The sequence below is a fragment of the Bombyx mandarina genome, chromosome 11, assembly GCF_030267445.1.
Source record: "Bombyx mandarina strain Sakado chromosome 11, ASM3026744v2".
NCBI lineage: Eukaryota > Metazoa > Arthropoda > Insecta > Lepidoptera > Bombycidae > Bombyx > Bombyx mandarina.
In genome coordinates, this window is record NC_143218.1 from 9464398 (window position 1) to 9488602 (window position 24205).

The following is a 24205-nucleotide window of genomic DNA, read 5'->3' on the forward strand; positions in this document are numbered from 1 at the left end:
ACGATATCGCCTTAAAAATACGAAAGAGACGAGACTAATGGTTTCTTTAATTAAGTACCGCACAAAATAACATCGCAGACCGCAACTGTGTTTTTTAATTAGATAATTTTAATGTCAAACTTTCCTTCTAATGCTTCTTTTGACGATTTTTTATGCAACATTAAGGCTGAAAACTAATTTTTGTACATTTTTTTCACAGTGGGGACTAATTATGAAAATGTACAGTATATTTACGTATTACTATCGATGGAAACAATAGTTGGATCTCAGTTTTTTTTTCAGGATTACGAAGCAGATTTTCATCGTAGTACATTAATGAAAACAGACCTACGTATGAAGAACTTAAAAAGACGTGTATAAAAGGAGCTGATAGCCAAGAAACAGAAAATTCCAAACTGTTTTTTTTATGATTGAAGTCGGTTAACAACGTGAAATCCGGTAATTCGGCATTGCAAACATTACGTCAAATATACTCATTCTATATGGTACTAATTTTCTAAGCCTTCGCCTAAGACGAAATCATTTTACGTGCTGCGTTTACACATATGCGCTATATTTTTATTTCTGTACACATTGATAATAACGAAAGGTTTATACGATAGCTAATGCAACATTTTATGAATAGTCTAACAAATTTCAACTCCGCTATGTATATCTTTATTATTTTTGAAATACGTAAAAAGTAAAATGTGTTCCTTAATTTTTTATTACCTTATTTTACTATTAAATAGTTTTACTAATACCTCGTAATGTATTATAATGCAAATCAATACAACATCGTTACTTATCATTAATACTCAAATAATTTCCATATATTTCCCGAAATCGTTGAACCCGAATGAAAATTTTGTAAATATTCTGAACTTTAATATGTACTATTTTAGTACGCCTATTCATTTAATTAACAAATTTCATAGGACGAAAATTTTGTGCGAGTCTTAAAATCAACAACTTTACTTTTTACATACCGAGGATAAGGAAAGTTTTCCACTGAATCCACTTTGTAGCGCCTACGTATTAAAAAATGTGAATTTAGAATTATATGTCACGAATAATGAAGAATGTTTGAGATCTTTTAATTTCGTATTACCTTTTTACTTATCTCATTTTTTTTTATATTCACAATTTTTTTAAGGACAAAAATACAAAATAATCCTAAATACGTTCGTTATTCTTCGCAAGAATTACATAACACTCGTGTGTAGGAGCTACGTGAATGGATTGACTTCAAATGTCACTGGTTGATTCTCTTTTGACCCTTCTCGCATTTCAATCGATTGTATTCGTGAGCTCCGGTGATCTGATATAGAAAAATGCGTCCTTTGGCAGATAATATACACGAGAAATAGCCTTAAGCTAGGCTTATTATATATGTACATGTATATAATATGTACTTACATACTTTAGTTATAGATAGCTTTTCGGATTTCAAAAGTTAAATATACATCCTTAAGTTAAGTTAACTTAATAATAAGTTAAGTATACAAATATACATCCTTGTGAATCAGATCCTATGAATCAGATCATTTGCTTGACCAAAATATGCACAATGTTGTGCAAAATGCGCACCTTGTTTTAAAAGCAGCGTGTTTTATATTAACTATTTCTTTAATAATTTTAAACAGTTATAAATTAGTATTGAGAAACGGCAAATTTATATTCGCCTATTTTTAGAAATAGGGCACCCTTTGTAATCAATTTCTTGAATTCAACTATAAAATATATTCATAATGTATTTTATTGTATTCAATAACTGACTCCATCAGAATTCCTTGTTTTGGATCCATCAACGGTATTGTTAGATTTTTATGGTAATGCTTCTCTTAGCAATTAACTTCAATAATCGAAACATACGTACACACTGTACAGAATTGATATCTAAAGACCAATTTTTATGTCAGTAAAAGCTTCGACTAATGCACTAATTTAACCAAGGTAGATAAATGGTATAGATAGTAATAAGCAATATTTACATTCATAAAAACGTATACTAATATGTATAACGCTAGTGCGCTAACATAACAATGGTAGCTAAAAGATACCAATAACAATATGATTGCTTAAAAAAGACTTTTTTATGCCATGTAGGCATCCTGGGATAATAAAATAAGAGTGGGAAGATTCTAATACAACTGAGATATCTAACGTATTAAGCTTTTGTAGCAGAAATATTTCTGTGGTGTCTGTATATCACCTAAGCATATGAGAGCGTGAGATCTTTAGCTAATGTAAGAAAAAAGAAGGATATTTTGGATAAATACACATATTAACCAGCTAATTTTTATGACTTATACCATTTTCCCGACGGATTGGATTAAAGATATAAGACATTTCCAATCTTGCTTTCTTAATAATAATCCACTACCACTAAATCCACTACGAGTCTTATCAAAAAATATTTATGTACTGATGATATTAAAAATATGTATTTGAAGATTATTTCCCTTTTCGTCGTTAATCTGATGATCTAAGTATGAAATCTTATTTCCCATTTTTTAAATTTTTATCCAATGTACAAAAATATGCCAAATATGCTATTTAGTCAAATATTATGTAGTTTTAGTAAATTCGTAAATTCTTCGAAATAAAGATAGATCTTGTTACGTTATAACGAGGTTCCACACATACACCTTCCAGTTACCGACAATGGAAATTTAACCTTACAATTTTACCAAAGCGTAGACATATTCATTTCAACATTTAAGGGAGAAACTCAATTTGTCTTTTGGTAGCAATGAACTTCTTCTAGCAGCTCCAACAAGTAACTGGTGCAAATTACTTGCGGTAATAATTTCGTTCCATAACTTTAACATCTACTCTCGACTCTTGTTCGAACTTATTGCCACGTTGAATTACGTCTAGAACTTTCCAAGAGTTTCGCAGAGATAAAAGGGTGCAACACCTAACTACGGCCAAGGAAATAAATGGAATGGTACCTACCTCCTTTGAATAATAAACTTCTCAAATATTGGTTCTCCTTTGTGTAATTAAGATTCTGCGTTAAACCTTTGTGGCTGTGAATCGTTGAGTGATCTAATCATTATAAACTGATTAAAAGAGAAATTTAAACAAACTGTTCGAACGCTACTTTTATTTACTGTCTATAATTTTACTGTTTACATAAGAATAGATCTTATTTCGTTCTTTATCAGGTATTATAGTTTACTTTTTATTTTTTGCAATTCCATTTAAGTTTGTTTTAATTTCTGGTAAAATCTCATTGTTTTATGAACAGGCATTTTAAACGCCCAAAAAACAGAAGCCACCACTCGTTTGGACAAGTGGTCAAACTAAAGTGTTTAATTAATTAAATGGCTCTATAACAAACTGCACCCTTCTCGCATCGATATATTATTATCGTGTAATCCGTTTAGCGTAAATTTTACCAAAACAAATAGAATAAATCATAACTAAACACCAGCAATGGTTTTAAGATAATCCGACGAAGACCCGATTCGTAAATTTGGCGTATTATTTGCATTTGCGCTTTAATAATCCGAAGCGTTTGACTCTAGATTCTAATCTTGTTATTGTTATTAATAAAATGTAACTAATCCTAGCTGATGCCGCGTGTAGTCCATTTTGATCATGTGTGAAGTTGACTCCGAGTTGAGTGAGTTGTTGTAAAATAAATAATTACGTTAGGTGCTTTGGGTTTTTTTATTCCTAACTGTGTCAGATATCTTTGTGGTCGATTGAAAATGACCATCGCCACCCATTGAAAATGTCAATGCCAGTGCCATATAAATACCAAAAGAGGAAATTTATTTCAAAGCTTCATTGTGATTTCTGGAAACACGGTAAACCAGAGGGAAGTTCTAAGTAAAAGGGATGTACCTGCTATGGTGTCGGTTGGTAGGTGTTTGAACGGAGATGAGGGTATAATTTTCATTAGTTCCACGAAATACTCCTGGTTAATATTACAGGTAGTTCTCAGGTATTACACGGTATTGTATTTACAACACGGTTCCACTCTAACACGAAAAGAAAAATACTCCAAAATCCGCTTATAACAAGGTCCTTCTAAAACAACATAACGAGTTTTTGTGTTTAAAATGATAAAATCTATACTAATATTATAAAGAGGAAAGATTTGTTTGTTTGTTTGTTTCGAATAGGCTCCGAAACTACTGGACCGATTTGAAAAATTCTTTTTCCATTAGAAGCCGACATTGTCCCTGATGAACATAGGCTACTTTTTTTAATTTTTTGTTTTTTTTTCATGTGTGTTTTAACGTTTCCGAAGCGAAGCGAGGGCGGGTCGCTAGTGATTTATAAAATTACACTATGCACTATGAACATACAATATATGAGAATACCCAAAATTTTACTGCATATTTTTCATGTTAAAAAAATATACACAGGCATAGTTGAGATGATTTATTCAGAAAAATTACTCTTCTTTTTGTACTGGCTTCTAGTCTCATATAACGCGGTTTTGCACAACACGGGGTTTTGTAGGAACATATCTACCGTGTTATAGGAGGGTTACCTGTATTATAGCTTAAATCCCGTCATCATCACCATTCCGATTTGTGTAAATAAAAAAATTGTTTGACGGTAAAATCAATAATTCTTAGATCTTAGTTTTAGAGGTTTGGATAAAATTAAATTTCATAGCCTAATGGGTAAGACGACCAGTGAAGTCACGCGATTGGACTGTGATTCGATAATTTATAATTCATATCGCTAAATTATTTTTTAACTTATGTGCATCGATGACTAAGTTCTGAGATTAAAGCTGATCAATTTGATACTTTCATTATATTTATTACTTCTAAAATATTGAAACTAATATTGAATGATATATGTACAATCACTATACACATATTGTATATCGCTAAAATAAGTTACGTAATTTTGGGAGAGGTATTCAAATATGAACCACTTAAGGAGACGTCAGGTTTATGAGAAAGGCGGTTCATTTAGATCTGACGAAGTTCGTCATTAATTATATTTGCCGAATAAACGCCTTGTCACTGTATATTTATATTTAAATTATGATACCACGACGATGATGTTCCGATTTTTGATGGGCTTTTATTGACAGAGCATCGTAAGCGATTCTTTTGAATGCACAAAAGGCTAAATTTAATTTAACCTAAAACTAATTAACTTATCTGCGAACGCAGGTAGTTTTTAGGTACGTAATGATACCTTAGTGTCAGATGAGGGTTAATGAAAATCACAATTTATTAGTTGAAATATTATTTTAATGAATTTGATCAAGTTTTGCTGGTTTCTTAGTTGCTTTAGAAAGGCCGATGAACCTATGTATAATCTTTTATTAAGTTTTTTTTGTATTGCCCTTGTAGGCAGACGCGCATACGGCCCATCTCACGGTGAGTGGTTACCTTCGCCCGTCGACTTCAGCAATTCCACAGGCGGAGCCAAGCCGCTGCCTACCGTTAAGTACTCTCCACAAATCTCGTTTGAAAAAGGACATTTAAGTATTTATGAGTGCCTACCAGTGTTATAACATAGAAGCCCATATACGGCTGCCTTTTAATCTGGAGCATTATTATTACTTGGAATATTTTGAAGTCGTCGTGGCCTAAAGGATAAGACGTCCGGTGCATTCGTATCTAGCGATGCAACAGTGTTCGAATCCCGCAGGCGGGTACAAAATTTTCTGATGAAATACGTACTTGACAAATGCTCACGATTGACTTCCACGGTGAAGGAATAACATCATGTAATAAAAATCAAACCCGCAAAATTATAAATTGCGTAATTACTGGTGGTAGGACCTCTTGTGAGTCCGCACGGGTAGGTACCACTACCCTGGCTATTTCACAGTTTTAAGGGTGGGACAGCCGTTGTAACTATACTTGAGAACTTAGAACTTATATCTCAAGGTGGGTGGCGCATTTACGTTGTAGATGTCTCTGGGCTCCAATAAACACTTAACACCGGGTGGGCTGTGAGCTTATCTACCTATCTAAGCAATAAAACGCGGCAGAAATGGGAAAGATGGCGGACTCTATGCTAATTCGCTATATGCAAGAAACATATTCCTATAATTTTATTGAACACGCATCAAGTTTTAGAACGAGGGGATCCACATTAACAAACGCAACCTAAAGTGTGAATTCATTTGAAAATTATACGGAATAAATTTTTAAAACTCGTTTAAAGATTGAATCGGTTTCAGAAATCCAGTTCGGAAATTTCAAACGCTAAAGGATCGTTTAAGGCTTGGTATCTTTTCCAATACTAAACTCCGAACTACGACACGTTTGAATAAATTTTGTAAATAAAATTAAACCATTTGATCTAAGAGGCGTCAATTTTAAATTCAATTATCAAGAACAAAGAGTCGCAAATAGATTTACCTGCTGATTGTGCCTTCAATCTGCGCGAATTAGGATCATGTTCCTAACGCAAAGCAATTATGCGTGGCTTTTTAAGCTATTGACGTTACGAAAACGAAATGTGGTTAACAAATTTTAATGTCGAAAGCTCTTAGCCTAGAAGATCAAATGCGCTTCTTGCCTATTTAATACTAAGTGATTGCTGTAGCCTATAGACATCACACAGCATGAATGCTCGTATTCTCAATTTAATTAAAATAACATCAAATAACGGAGATGTTTTTTGACATTTCTATTACCACATTATTGACGCAAAAATACTGGTTCAGATACTCGCTTTGGCTTTAAAACAAAGCCCTTCGAATGGTACCAGGATGAAGTTGTGACGTCATTGTTAATGTTTCAACGTACGCTGTTAACAAGAAAGTTTGTTCCATTCATAAAAATGCTCGCATTCATAGTGTTCACGATGTACGGACACAACTTTGAAATAGCCCTTGTGACGTGTCAGTGGGAATCCTCGTTGTAAAGTTAAATAAATTATGGATATTATTTATTGACTGTTACAAGATTTGCGCGAAAGCTATAATAATCTTCATCAATGGATTTTCAAAAGCGACAGTCGCAAACCTTTACGAAACTAAAATAGAAATCTGTGAATAGAACGAATGAAAATGAAGTAAAAAATGACAATGATATTTTGGGTTCAGATGACTGGTTTAATTAACTAAAGCTTTATTCAAAAATATTGTATAAAGAAATTAAGCGAACGTGGTCTGGAGGATAAGATTGTCCATTTACATATCAATTTTATTTTCGGGCCGTGGGCCGACCCTCCTACGAGGTCTCCACGCCTAGAGGGCACGCGGGGTATGTGGGACTTGATGATCTGCAAGGTGTTGGGAGTAGACCGCGGGCCCAAGGAATTTTAGGGCCGCACCTACTAAACGACTCCCCTGCACTCTTACACCCGACGTCCGATCTCCGTCCGCGGTCAACACTACAACCAGACACGCGGCGCCACCCCGAGGACGCCCCACCAACGGGTCGTCGAGGCGATACCAATTTTGCTAAGGACATTCATACTAATGGCCTTCATGAATCCACGATATAAAGGTGTATTAAATAATTAAATACGCAAATAAAATATAAGTTTGCGTAAATAATGGTAGTATTTACGTTTTAAGTCTGTACCTGGCCTTGAATCCTGCAATAAACCAATGGTGAAGGGCGTGACTGAAAATCAGCGCTGTTCGAAGCTTCCACTTTGAACAGCATCAGTTGAGCTATCTTCCTTTGCCTTTTTTTCTTTTCTCTTATTTTTCTATTTGCATTAATCTAAATCTGTGTGAAAGGCCATAAATCAAACCCGCAAAATTATAATTTGCGTAATTACTGGTAGTAGGACCTCTTGTGAGTCCGCACGGGTAGGTACCACCAGCCTGCCTATTTTTGCCGTGAAGCAGTAATGCGTTTCGGTTTGAAGGGTGGGGCAGCCGTTGTAACTATACTGAGACCTTAGAGCTTATATTTCAAGGTGGGTGGCGAATTTATGTCATTGATTTCTATGGGCTCCAGTAACCACATAACACCAGGCGGGCTGTGAGCGCGTCCACCCAACTAAGCATTAAAAAAAAGGCTGGAACAGCGATGTATAATTCAATTGAGATATCAACGGTCCCAAGGTGGATGGCGACATTCAGTTTAAAATATTTTTGGGCATCTAATAAACATTTATAGTCGACCGTACGCTTTCTCACCTATCTAAATATTAAAAAATATAATCTAAGTATAGAATATAATAATTATAATTATTTGCGTAGTACTATATTATGTGTATGCTAATTGAAATATTAACAACCGGTTAAGTTAAGATTTAAGCTATTACTCTGAATTAGCTTTCGATAAGCTCCAACGAGTAATATCCGGATTTTAGGTAGACCAGGTGATTGGAGTTCACATATTTATGTATAAGTTCTTCTTTTAATTTAAGTACTCTTCCCATGCTAACTTTTAGGGTACATCTTACACAATGTTATTCGTTAGGATTTAAAACGACAATTAGTGATTTTGGCCATTCACAAAATTCTCAAGTATATTTTATTTATTTTCACATGTAAATAACAAAACAAAGATATAATTTAGTATTTTTTACATTGTGCATTCCTCATAAAAGAAAGCTATTGGAAAGATAGCGTCAAAAATTATTAGCCGACCTAAACATATAGAATCACAAGCAGTTTTCGTGACGTAGCATGTTTTTGTTCCTTGTTATTATATATACATACGTATATACTTGAAAAGTTATAGACAAGTACGCGTTTGTTCGCTATAATTAGCAATTTCGTATTTCCAAGAAAACCTGAAAATGTATAATGAGCTACTTAATAAAGTATGTATTACTTTTAATGAGGTTGTTAGATAAATTAGCCTGATGCCGATAATTTAGTGAACTGATTCGCGGAATTGTGATACGTTTTTAACATAACTAGAGGTCGCGCAGTAGTCGAAATTCGACTATAATTAATTGGAATTGTAAGTTTGTACACTATTATGATTGTATTTTATACTAATTCTATAATCACAAATTTCGCCAAGACTACACTATAAAAAATACTAACAAAGGCAAACAATATTTAATCTATTCTTAATTTGACAACAGACGTCAAGAACAAAAGTTTGACAATAAATAGTATGCATGCGTGTTGCGTCAAATACATGGTATGTAGTGTGTGTAATGTTTTCTTTATTGATTTAATGTATCGTTTATGCATTATTTAAAAAAAATATTAGCATTATGCACTTCTTCTCTATATTCTCTATAAGTGTGGAAAATTTCATACTCCTCCGTTAGCGCAATTTTCGTAAAAAGGGATACAAAGTTTTTGCTTCACGTATTAATATATAGATTATGTCAAATTAGGATAAAGGTAGTTAGTTAACACCGTTCTGTATTGTATCAGTTAGTAAAGTGATGCAGCTTAATAAGCTTACCTTAACAGACGCCCACCTAAAGTTAATTGTAAACATATCACGCAACAGGATTGCAAAAAGAAATACAATAAGAAATTAATAGTACGGGAATTGAATTTTCATATTTTCCTGGAAGCGAATGAGAGCTTTCCTTGATTTTATTCTGATCCTACTTGAAGCACGTCTCTGTTTTACAATATTTATAGTCAATTAATTTGAAAATATATGTAATAGCAATATAAATATGCAGCAGTAGTAAATATATTTTAAAAACATGATATCGTTCAAAATCAATTCGTTGTTATTGAATTTCATTTCGACATTAAATGTAAAAGAAAAAGTATTGTTCTTTCAATTGTCATCTACTTAACAATGATAGAACGGTTGTAAAAATAAAAATCACTCACTGCAAATTAAAAAAAAATACTAGTACTTAGTGAATATATTTTTTTCTGTTATACTTATACTTATAAAACTAGAGATAGTAATTTCAATTTTGTTTAAAAATTGTATAAGAACAAAAACCGCAATAAAACGTATTCTACAAACAAGTCATTATAAATAATTAATAAATAAATATTTACTAACGATCACGCCACGTTAACTGGTCCTGTGATAAGTTCGTAAAGAACTTGTGTTACAGGTACCAGATAACGGAAATAAATGTAAGATTTTTATTATACACATACATATATAGGTATTTAATATACATCCATAACCCTGGAAAAGACATTTATATTTATCATACAAATATCTTCCCTTGGCGGGATTCGAACCCGCGACCCCCTTATGTAGTGACCATGTCACTTACCACTACACCAGACGGCCGTTATATTATGAATCTAAACTGATTAAATTCTATGTACCTAGATTCAAATACTAGTAAACTATTTACACTTGACGACATGAGAAATGACATTTGTAATAATTTTGTTTGAGAACCATTCAAACCCGCATATAATACTGCACATATAACATTGTTATTTTCTTAAACGAGCGACCGTAAAAAGGCATTTTATTCTGCATTAAGCTGTGTCAAAGGATTATATAGCTGAGACTTTTAAAAGCTTTGTTTATTAAACAAGGTAAAAGGGCGAAAACACGTATCGCGACTTTAAGCTCGGGCTTTATAAAGAACGCGTTATTGTTGCAATGTGTTTTCTTATAAATTACGAAACAGCATTGTACGAAATGTTGAATTTGATGAATTCTTCATAAATTCGTTTACGAAGGCTGCTGTTTCTTAGCACGGTACATTATGCGTAATTAAAACATGGTGTCTTTTCCAAAAAAAACTTGTCAGCTATCGATGATTAGTCAAATAGAAAGTAATATAGCATCGCTCAGGGTACAGGAACTCGACAACCGAACGTGATCCCGCACTCGCTCTTGTCGTGACAATAATTTTATTTAGAACTACCCAAACTTATGGAATTTCAAAAACAATACGGAAACGATAAGTAGATAAATACAATAGTCACGAAAACGTCCCTCGAGGTAAGCAATATAAGAACAACAACCGTCATTATACAATCGTTTCAAAATGATAAACTTTTAGCATTTGCATGGCGATGTTTTTATAGATATATTGAAAAAAACGAGTCACCGGCAAAATTGAAAGAATGGTACGTTTAGATCATTTAATAGAAACACCGAGGACTTTTGTTCTGAATTAAAAAAAAATTATAATAAATAAAACTGACAAAAATATGATTTCAAAGAAAATTTTCATGCACGGAAAATTCAATTCGGAGCAATGTCTTGATAATGCGAAAATTGTTTTTTTTTATTACTTAGATAGGTGGATGAGCTCACAGCCCACCTGGTGTTAAGTGGTTATTTGAGCCCTTAGACATCTACAAAATAAATGCGCCACCCACCTTGAGATATAAGTTCTAAGGTCTCAGTATAGTTACAACAGCTGCCCCACCCTTCAAACCGTAACGCATTACTGCTTCACGGCAGAAATAGACAAGGTGGTGGTACCTACCCGTGCGGACTCACAAGAGGTCCTACCACCAGTAATTACCTATTGCTGAACCCTAATTTTTAAAGCTTTAGTGAAGATGGCTATGTCACAATATTCAGGAAGCCCCGGGGACTGTAGTTCCCAATTCGAAATAAACATTGAAATGCTCATTCATAAAATAAAAAATCCGATCAAACGTGAACTTTATAAGCGAACAATCGTGTAGGTTTATCCTCATCAATTGCTCGTGCGACAGTTCAAAAATATTCGCAATAAATGTGGAGCGTTCACTTCCTTGCTTCGTAGGTTGTGAAGCTTTAATAACGGAAAGGACGCAGGTATTGTAATAAAGTACTCGCTTCAACGATTTATATGCGCACCCACTCATGTCAATGTGAGATTTTGAAAAGGTTTTTTTTTAAATCCATTCACGCGCGAAGCGAAGCTGAGATGCTGGCGTAATATTTTTTAACAGTCATGCATTCCAGTTTTAAAGGGGACCGACCAGTGGGTAACGCAATACAATTTGTAATCTATACGAGCTCCAGTATCGATTTAACCTGGTAGACCGTCAGATTGTCCGACCATTGAAAACAATATAAAAATAGAGCTATTAAAAATTACGAGGCTGTGCTTTGATTTTATATTTAATAAAATCGCCAGATCGTTGTGAATAGTAAATCAAACCCGCCAAAATATAATTTGCATAATTACTGGTGGTAGGACGTTTTATGAGTCCGCATGGTATCATCACTACCTATACCTATTCCTACCTATACCTATTCCTGCCGTGAAGCAGTGATGCGTTTCGGCTTGACGGGTGGAGCAACCGATGTACTGTAAAAAATGAGACCTTAGAACTCATATCTCAAGGCAAGTGGTGGCCTTTACGTTATAGATCTCTACGGGCTCCGGTTACTACTTAACACCAGGTGGGCTGTGAACTCGTCAACCCATCTAAGCAATAAATAAAAATAAAAAAACCTCATAGGTGTTGTCATTACGTATACCTGAGAAGGGGACGTACCAAAAAGACTTGGATGGAATGTGTGAAATAGGATATGCGAGAGAAAGGTGTGAGTGAAATGATGACGTATGAGAAAGGAAAAAGAGGAAATGTTGTGCCGACCCCATATAGTGCGATAAAGGCAAGAAGAAGAGGAAGATTATGTTATTACGTATCAGGTACGTAATTTGTGTACGTGTTCTCTTTGTGGAAATCTTTGTGTCTTCGATTTCGATTTTCTAATTCTGTAGACAATTCGAATTTTCCTATGAAATAACAAAAGGCGTCGTGAAGCGATCTTGCTGTAGAAGAATAATTCTTAATTCATTGAATATCAATTGTATCTCAAAAGTAACTTATTGTACCTATAATAATCATAACACAAAACGATACATTAATTATTGTAACCTAATTGGTAGTGTTACAAGTGAGTGAATGTATGTGCATATTTTTATTTATTTTCCTATTTCCGCCGCAGCCGTTGCGAAACCATACTGAGAACTTAGAACTTATATCTCAAGGTGGGTGGCGCATTTACGTTGTACATGTCTATGGGCTCCAGTAACCACTTAACACCAGGTGGGCTGTGAGCGCGTCCACCCATATAAGCATTAAAAAAAAACTAATAGAATTAATGCTTAATTTTCTAAATTACTTTTTAGAGAAAAGTGTCACTAAACAACATGATATAACCAAGTTTTGTTTATTATAAAAACAAAAGAGCTCATAAGTCGCTACGCTAAGTTTGAAAACTGTAAACAAGATCATAACTTGAAAATTTTAACTTCGCCAAATTGAGTTGAAGTAACTCAATCATGCATCCGCAGGTATGCCGGGGAGATCTATTAAATGAGTTTACTGCTTATGAAACTATTGATTCACAGTCATCATGCTATGAAGGTATCTTATATCTGGAATCGGTATTCCAATAAGATGTTTATTAGAATATTTTGAAATGAAGCACTGCTACCTTGAAACGAGAAGTTTCATTACAGTAGAGCCATTGTTGTAATATTGTATGTACCTATACATCTAAAGTGTTTTGAAGGTGTTTCGTGACAACACAAATGTTTTCATTGCATGGGTTTTTAACATTAATGATAAACAATTCTCCGGAGATATATTTGGAGTTACGAGCTTTTAAATGTTAAAAGTATTCATTGAATGTACAAAAATAAAATTGGGAACACGGTAACCCATAGTTACTGATTAAATCAGGATAATTCAGTATGCAGCCCGCGGCTTGTAACTCAATAGCTACATTAGTAAATCCTTTCCTTACTTCTTTGAGATGTTTCCTTTGACCAAATAAACTTTGAGTAATCAAATTTTCATGACGTGTTCGATTTTGGAATTACTTTATTATTATTACAAAACAAAAAAGGCTTAGAGTAGCGGAGTTAAAAAATTTATACTTTTCTTTTTTTCTAAATTCTTAATCACAGCTTTCATCCGTCCGACGGATATCTGTCAACCCTAATACCTTTTCCATTTGTTTCGGGGACTTATTTTTAAATTTTACAACTGTTTTAGCGATTATATGAAATTGCTTAAATTGTTTTGTTTTTGTTGTTTAACACCTTGAAATCACCATCGGAAGGCGGTTTAGTACTTTTCGTGCCTCAAACTATTGCACACACAGCGGTTACAATAAAAACTTTTTTTTTCAGCTACCTATTCCCTGGTAGCCTTAGGGGCTATTCCGACTACACGCAAACGGGTAGGTGAGCTCACGGACTCAACCTGAAAGAATTTACTAACAATAGCCCAAGCAAGAATAGTGTTTCGTAGAATCTAACACCGGATTGGAATCGCAATCACTGAGAAGATCCACCCAGAAACTCAATAGGTTGTATCCATGGGTCCAAGAAACTTGTTATAAACAATCTGTGCTTAGTTTTGACGTTTAAGTCACGTTTAATCTGATAACTACTCTATGTATTACATAGCGCTCAATCCCGAAAACTAATTCTGAATCCGTTAGTTCGATGCGAGAATTATATAATGTGATTATAATAATAAAAAAATATGCTGAGAAACTGATATATACATATGTATCTAGTAGGCTTTCAATAGGGTAGGTAAAGTAACTGGTCGCTTACCTAGCCGTAAGTTTTAATACGGCGACACACCTTGAGATATATAGCCCTATCCTTGTTAAATTGTATCATTAAAAAAATGTTACAAAAAATTCCAACCAAGATCGTTAGAAATTGTTCATCGCACGCCATAAATATTTGTTTACCATCTTAATATCTACATATCGACGGACGTATATCGTTTCCTGGTGGAAGGACCTCTTGTGTTATTGGTGGTGGGACCTCTTATGAGTCCGCACGGGTAGGTATCATCACCCCGCCTATTTCTGCGGTGAAGCAGTAATGCGTTTCAGTTTGAACGGCGGGGCAGCCGTTGTAACTATACCTTAGAACCTATACCGTTTATACCTTAGACCTTAGAACTCATATCTCAAGGTGGGTGGCGGCATTTACGTTGTAGATGTCTATGGGCTCCAGTAACCACTTAACACCGGGTGGGTTGTAAGCTCGTGCACCCATCTAAGCAATAAATAATAAATAAAAAAACGTAAGCGAAATTGTCATAACTCGAAAAACCCAACTTTACACCAGAGCTATAACAACACTATTTCAAAAATTCATAACTCATATTATATTTATAGAGATAGAAAGTTGAAAATTGGTATGCATTTATAATAATAATATGGTAAAAAGCGATTTAGGCCAAAACGCACGTTACGACATAACCCTTTACCGCTTTCTCCGATCGATATAAATGAATGGGACCAAAAATATTCACTGCAGCTTTATAACTATAGTTTCGTAGATATGTGTTTGCAACAAATATAAAATTAATAGGTCCCTTGATGCGTATCATATATGCGTTATCGTTAAGTATTTGAAAACGTTTATCGGTACACTATAAATTTGAAACGTTGAGCTGTTTTAATTATTTGATAACGATATATTCACGAGGGAAATATTTAGGAGCTTTGTTTATTATGTATTTATTTTTATATTAGACTGTACGAGTCAAATTGTAACTAAAATTCATATGTGCTGATGAATATTACTATTTATTTTCTATTTATTTAAAGAAAAATGTGAAAAGTGAAAAGACTCCGAAAATGAATACTTGAAGTTTTTTTTTTTCATTTTACTCGTCGGGTGTAATTAACGTTTTAATGAAAATTAAAAAATACAGTTACATTCGGAGTGGTTTAGTGGAGTGGTAAATTTGTTTTATTTGAACTACATTTATCAAGTTGCAAAAAAGAATGTACTTATTAAAAAACTGTATGTTCGAAAAGAAATACGTAATTATTTCAAATTCATTTCAGAAAAATTGTTTTAACAAAAATTTAAAAGAAAAAAACTGTTTAGATTAAACAGTAAACAATAGATTTTTGTAATTTAAAAAAAAACTTGTTTTATTAATGTAAAAAACTTGTTTTAATTATATTTAGCACCGAATAATGAAATTCCTTTTTTTTTTCATTACATTTAAAATTCTTGTTTATAATGTGAGTGGATTCGTCGTCCGCATCACTTTACAGGTCAATAAACACCCTATGTATGAATAACGATTACTTTATAAATAACTTGCAAGCACGTTTTTTTTATATATGCATATTCGGCCCCATCAGTTGCTACTCCACTCATATAAACACATTCCTTTTGTCAAAAGAAAATCTTAACATCTTTAAAGAGAAATTACTACTTTTGTGTTATTTCGATAAGACACTTATCAGGATCGAAGGTAAAGTTTACGAAAACTTTTTTAAGATCAGTACATTTCGTAATCTAAGTAGCTTTTTGGAAGCTTCGTTTATTTTACAAATAATTATTTTTCCATATTTGAAACTTTTCATTATTTATAAAGTAACAAAAAAAAACAATCTAATTCAAAATGACTTTTTAGTGACAACATCAGATGCATTTGAAATATCCTAACTTAAATGCAACTTACCTTTAAGTTCGGAACTCTGTAGCGGACGAAACTCGTGAGACTGCCTGCTGTGTTAGTGCACGTCGAACACGCTTTGATGTTCCGATTGAAGTGGTCTCGCAACTTTTCCGAGCGCGTTTTATACTAAACGGGAATACGCGCGAAGCGTTACGCCTCGCCCCGCGTAGGCGTGCGTAGGCCCTGCTACAGCGTGCTACGCTAATTATCTACAAACCTATGGGAACGTGATTATTTCTATGATCACCTAATAATACGTATTAGCCGAAATCATAAGAATGATTGCGAGGTATTTTGTAGACGTGCCCGAGACGATTATTGGGCTTATACAAACAATCGTCAGGTTTATACGCAATTTGTTAGGAAAGCTTTTATTGGTGCCGATAAATTATTCAATTCTCATACTCGTTGCGCGTAATAACAATTCATATTGTGTTGAAAAAACTTTAACAGATACATAAAATGTTACACGGGTTGGATATGTAGTATTTTTTAAGATGGCATACTTGTTTGAAATAAAAGTAACAATGATTTAATAGTGTAGCGTATAGTATATTGAAAAACGTGAATATATGAAGAAAAAAAATTGAATCCATAAAAAGTACAATATTACATATTCCAATTTATTCCACAAAAGTCTACCTGCTAAATACAAGTCTCTAATTGGTACCTAAATTAAATGGGATGAGATAAGAAGTGTTATTATGGAAATCCGTCGTCAGATGTTTTAATATTGTACGAAGATGTACAAAAAACTATTAGCTATTTCGAACGGATAAATACTGTCTTGAAATAATAGTAATAAAACATTTTAGTAAATAAGAGTAGGTATTTATCATGTTTTTTTTAATAGTCTCATAGATTTTCCTTTTTGTTCATAAGCTTTTAGCCTTAGAAGCCTATGCCAGCGTAACCAAGCGAGCAGGTGAGTTTACAGGGCTCTAACCTGAGGAAGAAATTAATATTACTTATCGCATTATTTATATAAATTTGATAATTTTTTTTTAGTTTATCGACAATCGGTCATAATCAAAAAGCTTTTTACATGACTTAACTATAAATCAACCTGAATATGATTAAAGCTAAATTGTTAAATATGAGATTAAATACTCACAATAATAACCAGGGACAAGTCACACACGATCATCTGGTCCCAAGCTAGGATTGCCTTTACCGCGGGGGTCAGAGACTGATATACATATATTATGTACATACGTTCCAATAGTAAATAAATAATATTCTGTTTCATTACTTATTTAATGTATACAGTATGTACTAAAATATTTTCTTGGTGCCTTCTTATGTACATATTCTTACTTCGCATTTAAAATAACCGGTACACGAGTTCCTATACTTATTATTTGTAGGAGTATTGACATTTTCGGTCCATTAACATTTATGACAATATTATTAGTGTTTACAATCGATGTTTGATTTAGATTTTTTAGAGTAGTAATTTCAGATAGTAGGGGAATATGCCGTGTCGATTCGTATGTATATTTGTTAATAGAAACGCGTTCAATGACGCGTTCTATGACGTGTTCGTTTAATTTTTTTCGTTAGTATTATTATAAAAAAAAAACATATCCTGTTCTATTATTATTTGAAAATTAGATTATTATTTGAAAATTAGATTATAATTTTATATATTTTTTTCTGTTTAAAATAAATTAGTCCTAACGCATACCAACCTATTTTACAGTGATCGTGGTCATCGATAATGAATACGTAAAATTATTTGCGATCAGGTTATAAAACAATAATCTGTATTGTTAGGCACCGCTTGCTTTAGATTTTAGAAAGAAAAAAAAACTCATCTGTCACTCATTGTCAACATGCTGCTATTGACTCAGAAATAGATGGTACCAAATAGTAGATCTAATGCATTGTCCGTCTAATCACCCGAAAAGTAGTCAATCAAAAAACCTACCACATCGATAAAATATTGGTTGAAAATTTAAAATAAAACGATTTTTTGTTGATATCCGTTTCACCATCGCCCACCACTGTTATTCACGTTCAGATCTTATTACTATATATAGGTATATACCCCTAGAAGGAGCAACAATGACTAACTTCTATCTTCTAAATTTGCGTAATATAAAGAAGTACCTAATGTGCGATGAAAACCGACGGTTTTATTTATTTATTTCGTTACCTCATTATTTTTTTGTTGCATTGATGGGTGGACGATCTCACAGCCCACCTGATGTTAAGTGGTAACCGGAGACCATACACATCTACAACGTGAACGCCGCCGCCACCTAAATATATGAATTCTAAGGTCTTAGTATAGTTACAACAGCTGCGCCACCCTTCAAACCGAAACGCATTACTGCTTCACGGCAGAAATAGGCAGGACTGTGGTATCTACCCTCGTAGACTTACAAGACATCCTACCGCCAGTAAATTGTATCGAAAACAGAACGACCTCACGGTCCAACATCATTATCATAACACGAATGTCGCCCTCCACCTAAAGTCTACCTACGTCCAGCCGTTTAAGAGGAGTTCAGTGATAAACACACGCACAGAAGAAATATATATATATACCTATATACAATAAATAAAGAACCCCCAAAATTTATATATTTTTTATAAATTACTATTAATAGGGCGTATTGTGAGGCTCGTCTACATTGAGTCTTTCGGTTTGAAATAAGATAAAGACGTTCGATTATAATTGAGACTTCGACCACATATCTCAAGGTCTCTCGTTCACCCATCTAGTGCAAAAAAGGAACATACAAATACTGCTGAAAAATAAAGCCTTGTAGACAATTAAACAATATTCATATATCATCTCAAATCACACAAGCGTAGTTTTAGCAAACATGCATATTGTTGTAAACATGAATAACACATACTTATATTATAATATTAGATTAGATACATTATTGTGTAAAATAGGTACAATTATCTAAACAAGCTTTTTATTTGTCTAACATTATCGTCAGTTTTGAACTGCGCGTTTTATTGCAGTCGTTATTTGGCTTGTTTTATCGTTAAAGCCATTTAAGCTTACACTTACGAATTTATGACTTAAAGAACGTGCGACGAAATCTAAATTTCTATATTTAAGTTTCCAGCAACTGTTGTCAGCTATGAACAGTACCAGTCGTCAAGACTGTGACATAAGCCACTAAAAGTTGCGACCGTTGCATCGAAACGACTGCAAGAAATAACGTAGAAGACTACGTCTGCCAGTTTAAAAAAACTACATTTCTCAATTTAATTTATTATAAACAAGGACTATCAGTTGTAAACTTTGGTTTTAATCACTAACAACCCCGAATCAGTAAAAAAACAACTGGAATTTAAGATAGCTGAAACGTGATATCATTTCACAGGTGGGTGGTAGCTGATAGTATTGATGTTGTGATCCGGTAACGACTTAACACCAGTGTGCTTCCCTTCGTTTGTCGCTAGGGGCGCTGTTCCAACTCTATACATATTTGAGTTAACTTTTACGCGATCGAGAAGGTAAAAAACTCAGACTAAGCAAATAGGTAGGCCGTGAGCTCATTCCCACGTCCAAGCAAAAAGTAATGAAAACCAAAGACAAATTAATGTGAATTTCGACCTTGAAATTAGTGGTCCAAGGCTAAATTGGCTTGTATAACGGTGGCCTCGCCTTTTAAATAGGCATATAGACATTTTTCGGCAGAAATAAGCAAGATGGGTGGGTAAGCCTCCTCGTGTGGGCTCATGTTCGTCCTACCACCAAAAACGTTAGTGGTATGCTCAAAATCGTTTTCTGCCTAAAACTAATAAGTTAAGATAGTTTTCGAATTTCAAATACTCGTTTTTCAATTCCCCTAGACTCTGTAAATTGTATGATAGAGCAGTTTTTTAATCATATGTACTTTCGTATAGTGATTTTAATCTTAAGAAACCCTATTAATAATTTAATTTAAAGGAAACATAGTGATTCAATCAACTAATTATTCATCTACGATACTGCTCCAATTTAACTAATTCAGTTGTAACGTTTACATGCAAATAGATATTTAAATACGAAAATGAATCAATTCGATTTAACGATACAAGATGCATCGTGGAAAATCTCATGTTCATGTACTCAGTACCAATCCACTTCATGGTTTTCTTTACAAGGTACGTTTCCGATACGATCTTTACAGAAATCGTATCGTAATGGGCAACCTGGAATCAATCATAAAAATCTATGCAATATCGAGCCGGCAAATTTGCTCGGTAGACCAACTGTCCAAATAAAATTGTTCGGAACTTGTATGCACATGTATATATTGAAAATGTCGTTAGTGAGATTCAGACATCTGTCAAATATCCTGTGTTCTATGATAGCTACTCGATAAATACTTGACTGAAAAATCGCGAGACTTGATTTACAGAAAATAGAACAATGTAACTGCGATGTACGAAACAATATTTCGCTTTCTAAAATTAAACAACCAGATATTTGTAATTAAAACCTACTTACACTTAATTACTAACAATGGAAATCGTCTAAAACAGTCTAAAGAAAATTCACTGACACCTTCGTTGATTTCGAAGTGATATATAAAAATATCATTCTCTCGGCAGTAAAACTATTTTATAAAATTGGATAACATAAAATAAATAAATATAAAATAACGTACGTAATGTAAAGACATGTGGTCATTGAAATAAAACACAACTTTAAGGGAGAAGATTTAGAGTTGACGCTAGACTTAGAGAGCTAAGACTAAAGTCTAAAATATATTGATAAAACATACAGATTTATCGATATGTACTTTTCTTTCAGAAATACTATACAGGCTATTGCTTCGAAATCCCTAGAATGGGACAGTAGTAATTTTAGTTGCACACTACTTTTAAGACGTTTGACAGTCGTCCTTTTTGCATTGCGCGGTCCTAATAATGTATTATACTGGACTATGACTATTTTGTGCTACAAAGAAAATGCTCTACGATGTTGAAATTACCCTTCTGTTCTGTATGGCCAGTCCGTAATATAATTTTAGATTTATATTAATTTTCATTGAACTCTTCCACAAAAAGATTTCCACATATTTTTTTTACACTTTTCAAGATAATAAGAAATATTAAGAGTTACACACAAAAAGTAATAGCATTAAGAAATGAATACATAAATCCACAATCAGATATATTAAAATAATGAAACGAAGCGATCCCCTCGGGAAATCGTGTCGTACGTTATAAAATTATCATAAAATAACTAATCCAATAGTAATAAACCAATAATAGTTTCTCTGGTCGTGATTGGCGAGTGTCGTATAATTGATTACTGTGTGTCCGCTCAAGCGCCCACTTTCAGCTGTCCTTTAGACCACAGAGTAGGTACAGCTTGATTGATAAAACGCCGCCCTCACTTGGCAGGCAATTGGTTTTTGTCTCCAAAATAATCTCTTAATCCTTATTTAACTGTTTATCGTGATTACATTTTTTGCTTGAGAGGCAAATGGCCTTGCTTGGATGTCAGTTAGGTTAGGTTACGGCTGACTGATTGCTTCAGAAATGTGTGCTTTGCGACAATAAAAAAAAGAGTTACTGTTTACCCATGTGGGCTTGAATACTCAATACCACCATTTATAAACCTCTTCTTATGAAAATTGAGAAATCAATTAAAATTCATATTTTAAACGTACTTTTTGTATATCAAAATTATATATATTCTGCGTGCGAAAAAGATTCATAATGTTTCAAAGAATCGGTGAAAAGGCTCGGCGTGCCTAACGTGACGTATCACCTTTACGCTTTTGTATATTTTGTTGATTTTTTAATTACCTAACATACATCTGTATGCAGCGTCTCCTCAAGTACTTCGGACACGTGGCCCGACAAAATCCTGAGAACTTGGAAAAATTAATAGTTGTAGGTCACGTGAAAGGAAAGAGAAGTCGAGGAAGATTGCCAACCAGGTGGACGGACATTATCAAGGAGGCCACAAACACCAGCGTCCCGGGCACCATTAAGCAGGCCGAATGCAGGCAGCATTGGAGGAAGCTGGTGCAAAAACTGGACCAAGGTGGTCACGACCCTCAGTAATGAGGAAACGACAAAGAAGAAGAAGAACACACATATAGATAGAAAGAAAAAAAGCATAGTAAACCTTTAACGTGTATCATCTTTTTGTAACGTTTTTGTATTAGGGGTTAAAGTATGAAATAGCCGATTTGTACCGAAAAATTGAAATTAGTTTTTTTTTCATTTAACATATTTATTTAATCAAAATATCTACCATTATTATCTATACATTGCTGCCATATAATAAGAAGGCCATTTATGGCTTTGCGATGTAACTCTGGTGATCTAGATTCTACAATCAATCTGTGTGAAAGCATTTTGTGCCTTCTGGGAAGAAAACTTTTTATCATGTAGAAAATTGTCCAAACCACGAAAAAATGGTGGTAGTCCGTTGGAGCAAGGTCTGACAAATACGGAAAGTGACGAATGGTTTCTAATTGCAGTTCCTGTAGAGTTAAAACGATTTCTCGTGCTCTATGAGGTCTCGCGTTATCATGGAACAATAATGGTGAAGATCGATTCATGAGGCGGGGCTGTTTCACTGCGAGTTATGCTATAATTGTTCAGAGTTCGGTACAGTACAGTTGGGGGTCGCAGCAGACCCTGGTATAACAATGCCAGCAGGGATGCTGCACACCTCAAGCGGTCCGCATACGTGGCATGGGATAATGCCAGGAGACGTCGGGATCCTAACATCTCAGGGGAAAGGCGGAAATATAACGCCGCTTCCAGGTCCTACAAGAAGGTAATTGCCAAGGCGAAGTCGGAGCACGTCGCTAGAGTTGGCGAGCGATTGAAGAGCTATCCCTCCGGGAGCCGTGCTTTTTGGTCGCTCGCCAAAGCTGCAGAAGGAAACTTCTGCAGGTCTAGTCTCCCACCACTGCGCAAGTCCGATGACAGTCTGGCCCACAGCGCGAAAGAGAAGGCTGACCTTCTGGTCAAACTCTTCGCCTCGAACTCGACTGTGGACGACGGGGGTGCCACACCACCGAACATCCCCCGGTGTGATAGCTCCCTGCCGGATATCTGCTTCACACAGTGTGCAGTCAGGCGGGAGCTCCGACTCCTGGACGTCCATAAGTCGAGTGGGCCAGACGGCATCCCCGCAGTGGTTTTGAAAACGTGCGCCCCTGAGCTGACACCTGCGCTAACGCGTTTGTATCGCCTCTCTTATTGCACTAACAGGGTTCCGTCTTCATGGAAGACCGCCCACGTCCACCCTATCCCCAAGAAGGGTGACCGGTCGGACCCATCGAGCTACAGGCCTATCGCGATAACTTCCTTGCTTTCCAAGGTGATGGAACGAATTATAAATACACAACTCCTGAAGTATCTTGAAGATCGCCAGCTGATCAGTGACCGACAGTACGGTTTCCGTCACGGTCGCTCAGCTGGCGATCTTCTTGTATACCTTACTCACAGGTGGGCTGAAGCCTTGGAGAGCAAGGGCGAGGCTCTTGCTGTGAGCCTTGATATCGCGAAGGCCTTCGACAGGGTCTGGCATAGGGCACTTCTATCGAAGTTACCATCTTACGGAATCCCCGAGGGTCTCTGCAAGTGGATCGCTAGCTTTTTGGATGGGCGGAGCATCACGGTCGTTGTAGACGGTGACTGTTCTGATACCATGACCATTAACGCTGGCGTTCCACAAGGTTCGGTGCTCTCCCCCACGCTTTTCATCCTGTATATCAATGACATGCTGTCTATTGATGGCATGCATTGCTATGCAGATGATAGCACGGGGGATGCGCGATATATCGGCCATCAGAGTCTCTCTCGGAGCGTGGTGCAAGAGAGACGATCAAAACTTGTGTCTGAAGTGGAGAACTCTCTGGGGCGAGTCTCCGAATGGGGTGAATTGAACTTGGTTCAATTACGCATTGGCATTTTCCATCGCCCGTCACCGGAGTAGAGTTCATCCATACTACCTGGAGCCACTGTGGTCAT

General features: G+C 35.0%; 1 protein-coding gene across 2 annotated transcripts in view; it reads right to left on the minus strand.

The window, feature by feature from the left end:
* LOC114242250 (allatotropins) overlaps nucleotides 1–16393 on the minus strand; it is a 40683-nt gene extending 24290 nt beyond the window's left edge. The window contains exon 1 of one of the 2 annotated variants that reach the window (XM_089730900.1): nucleotides 16250–16393. The gene's annotated coding sequence lies outside the window, so the exon portion shown is untranslated. The remainder of the gene's footprint in view (nucleotides 1–16249) is intronic. The other variant, XM_089730902.1, reaches the window with a different exon arrangement.
* Between the last annotated feature and the right edge of the window lie 7812 nt (nucleotides 16394–24205).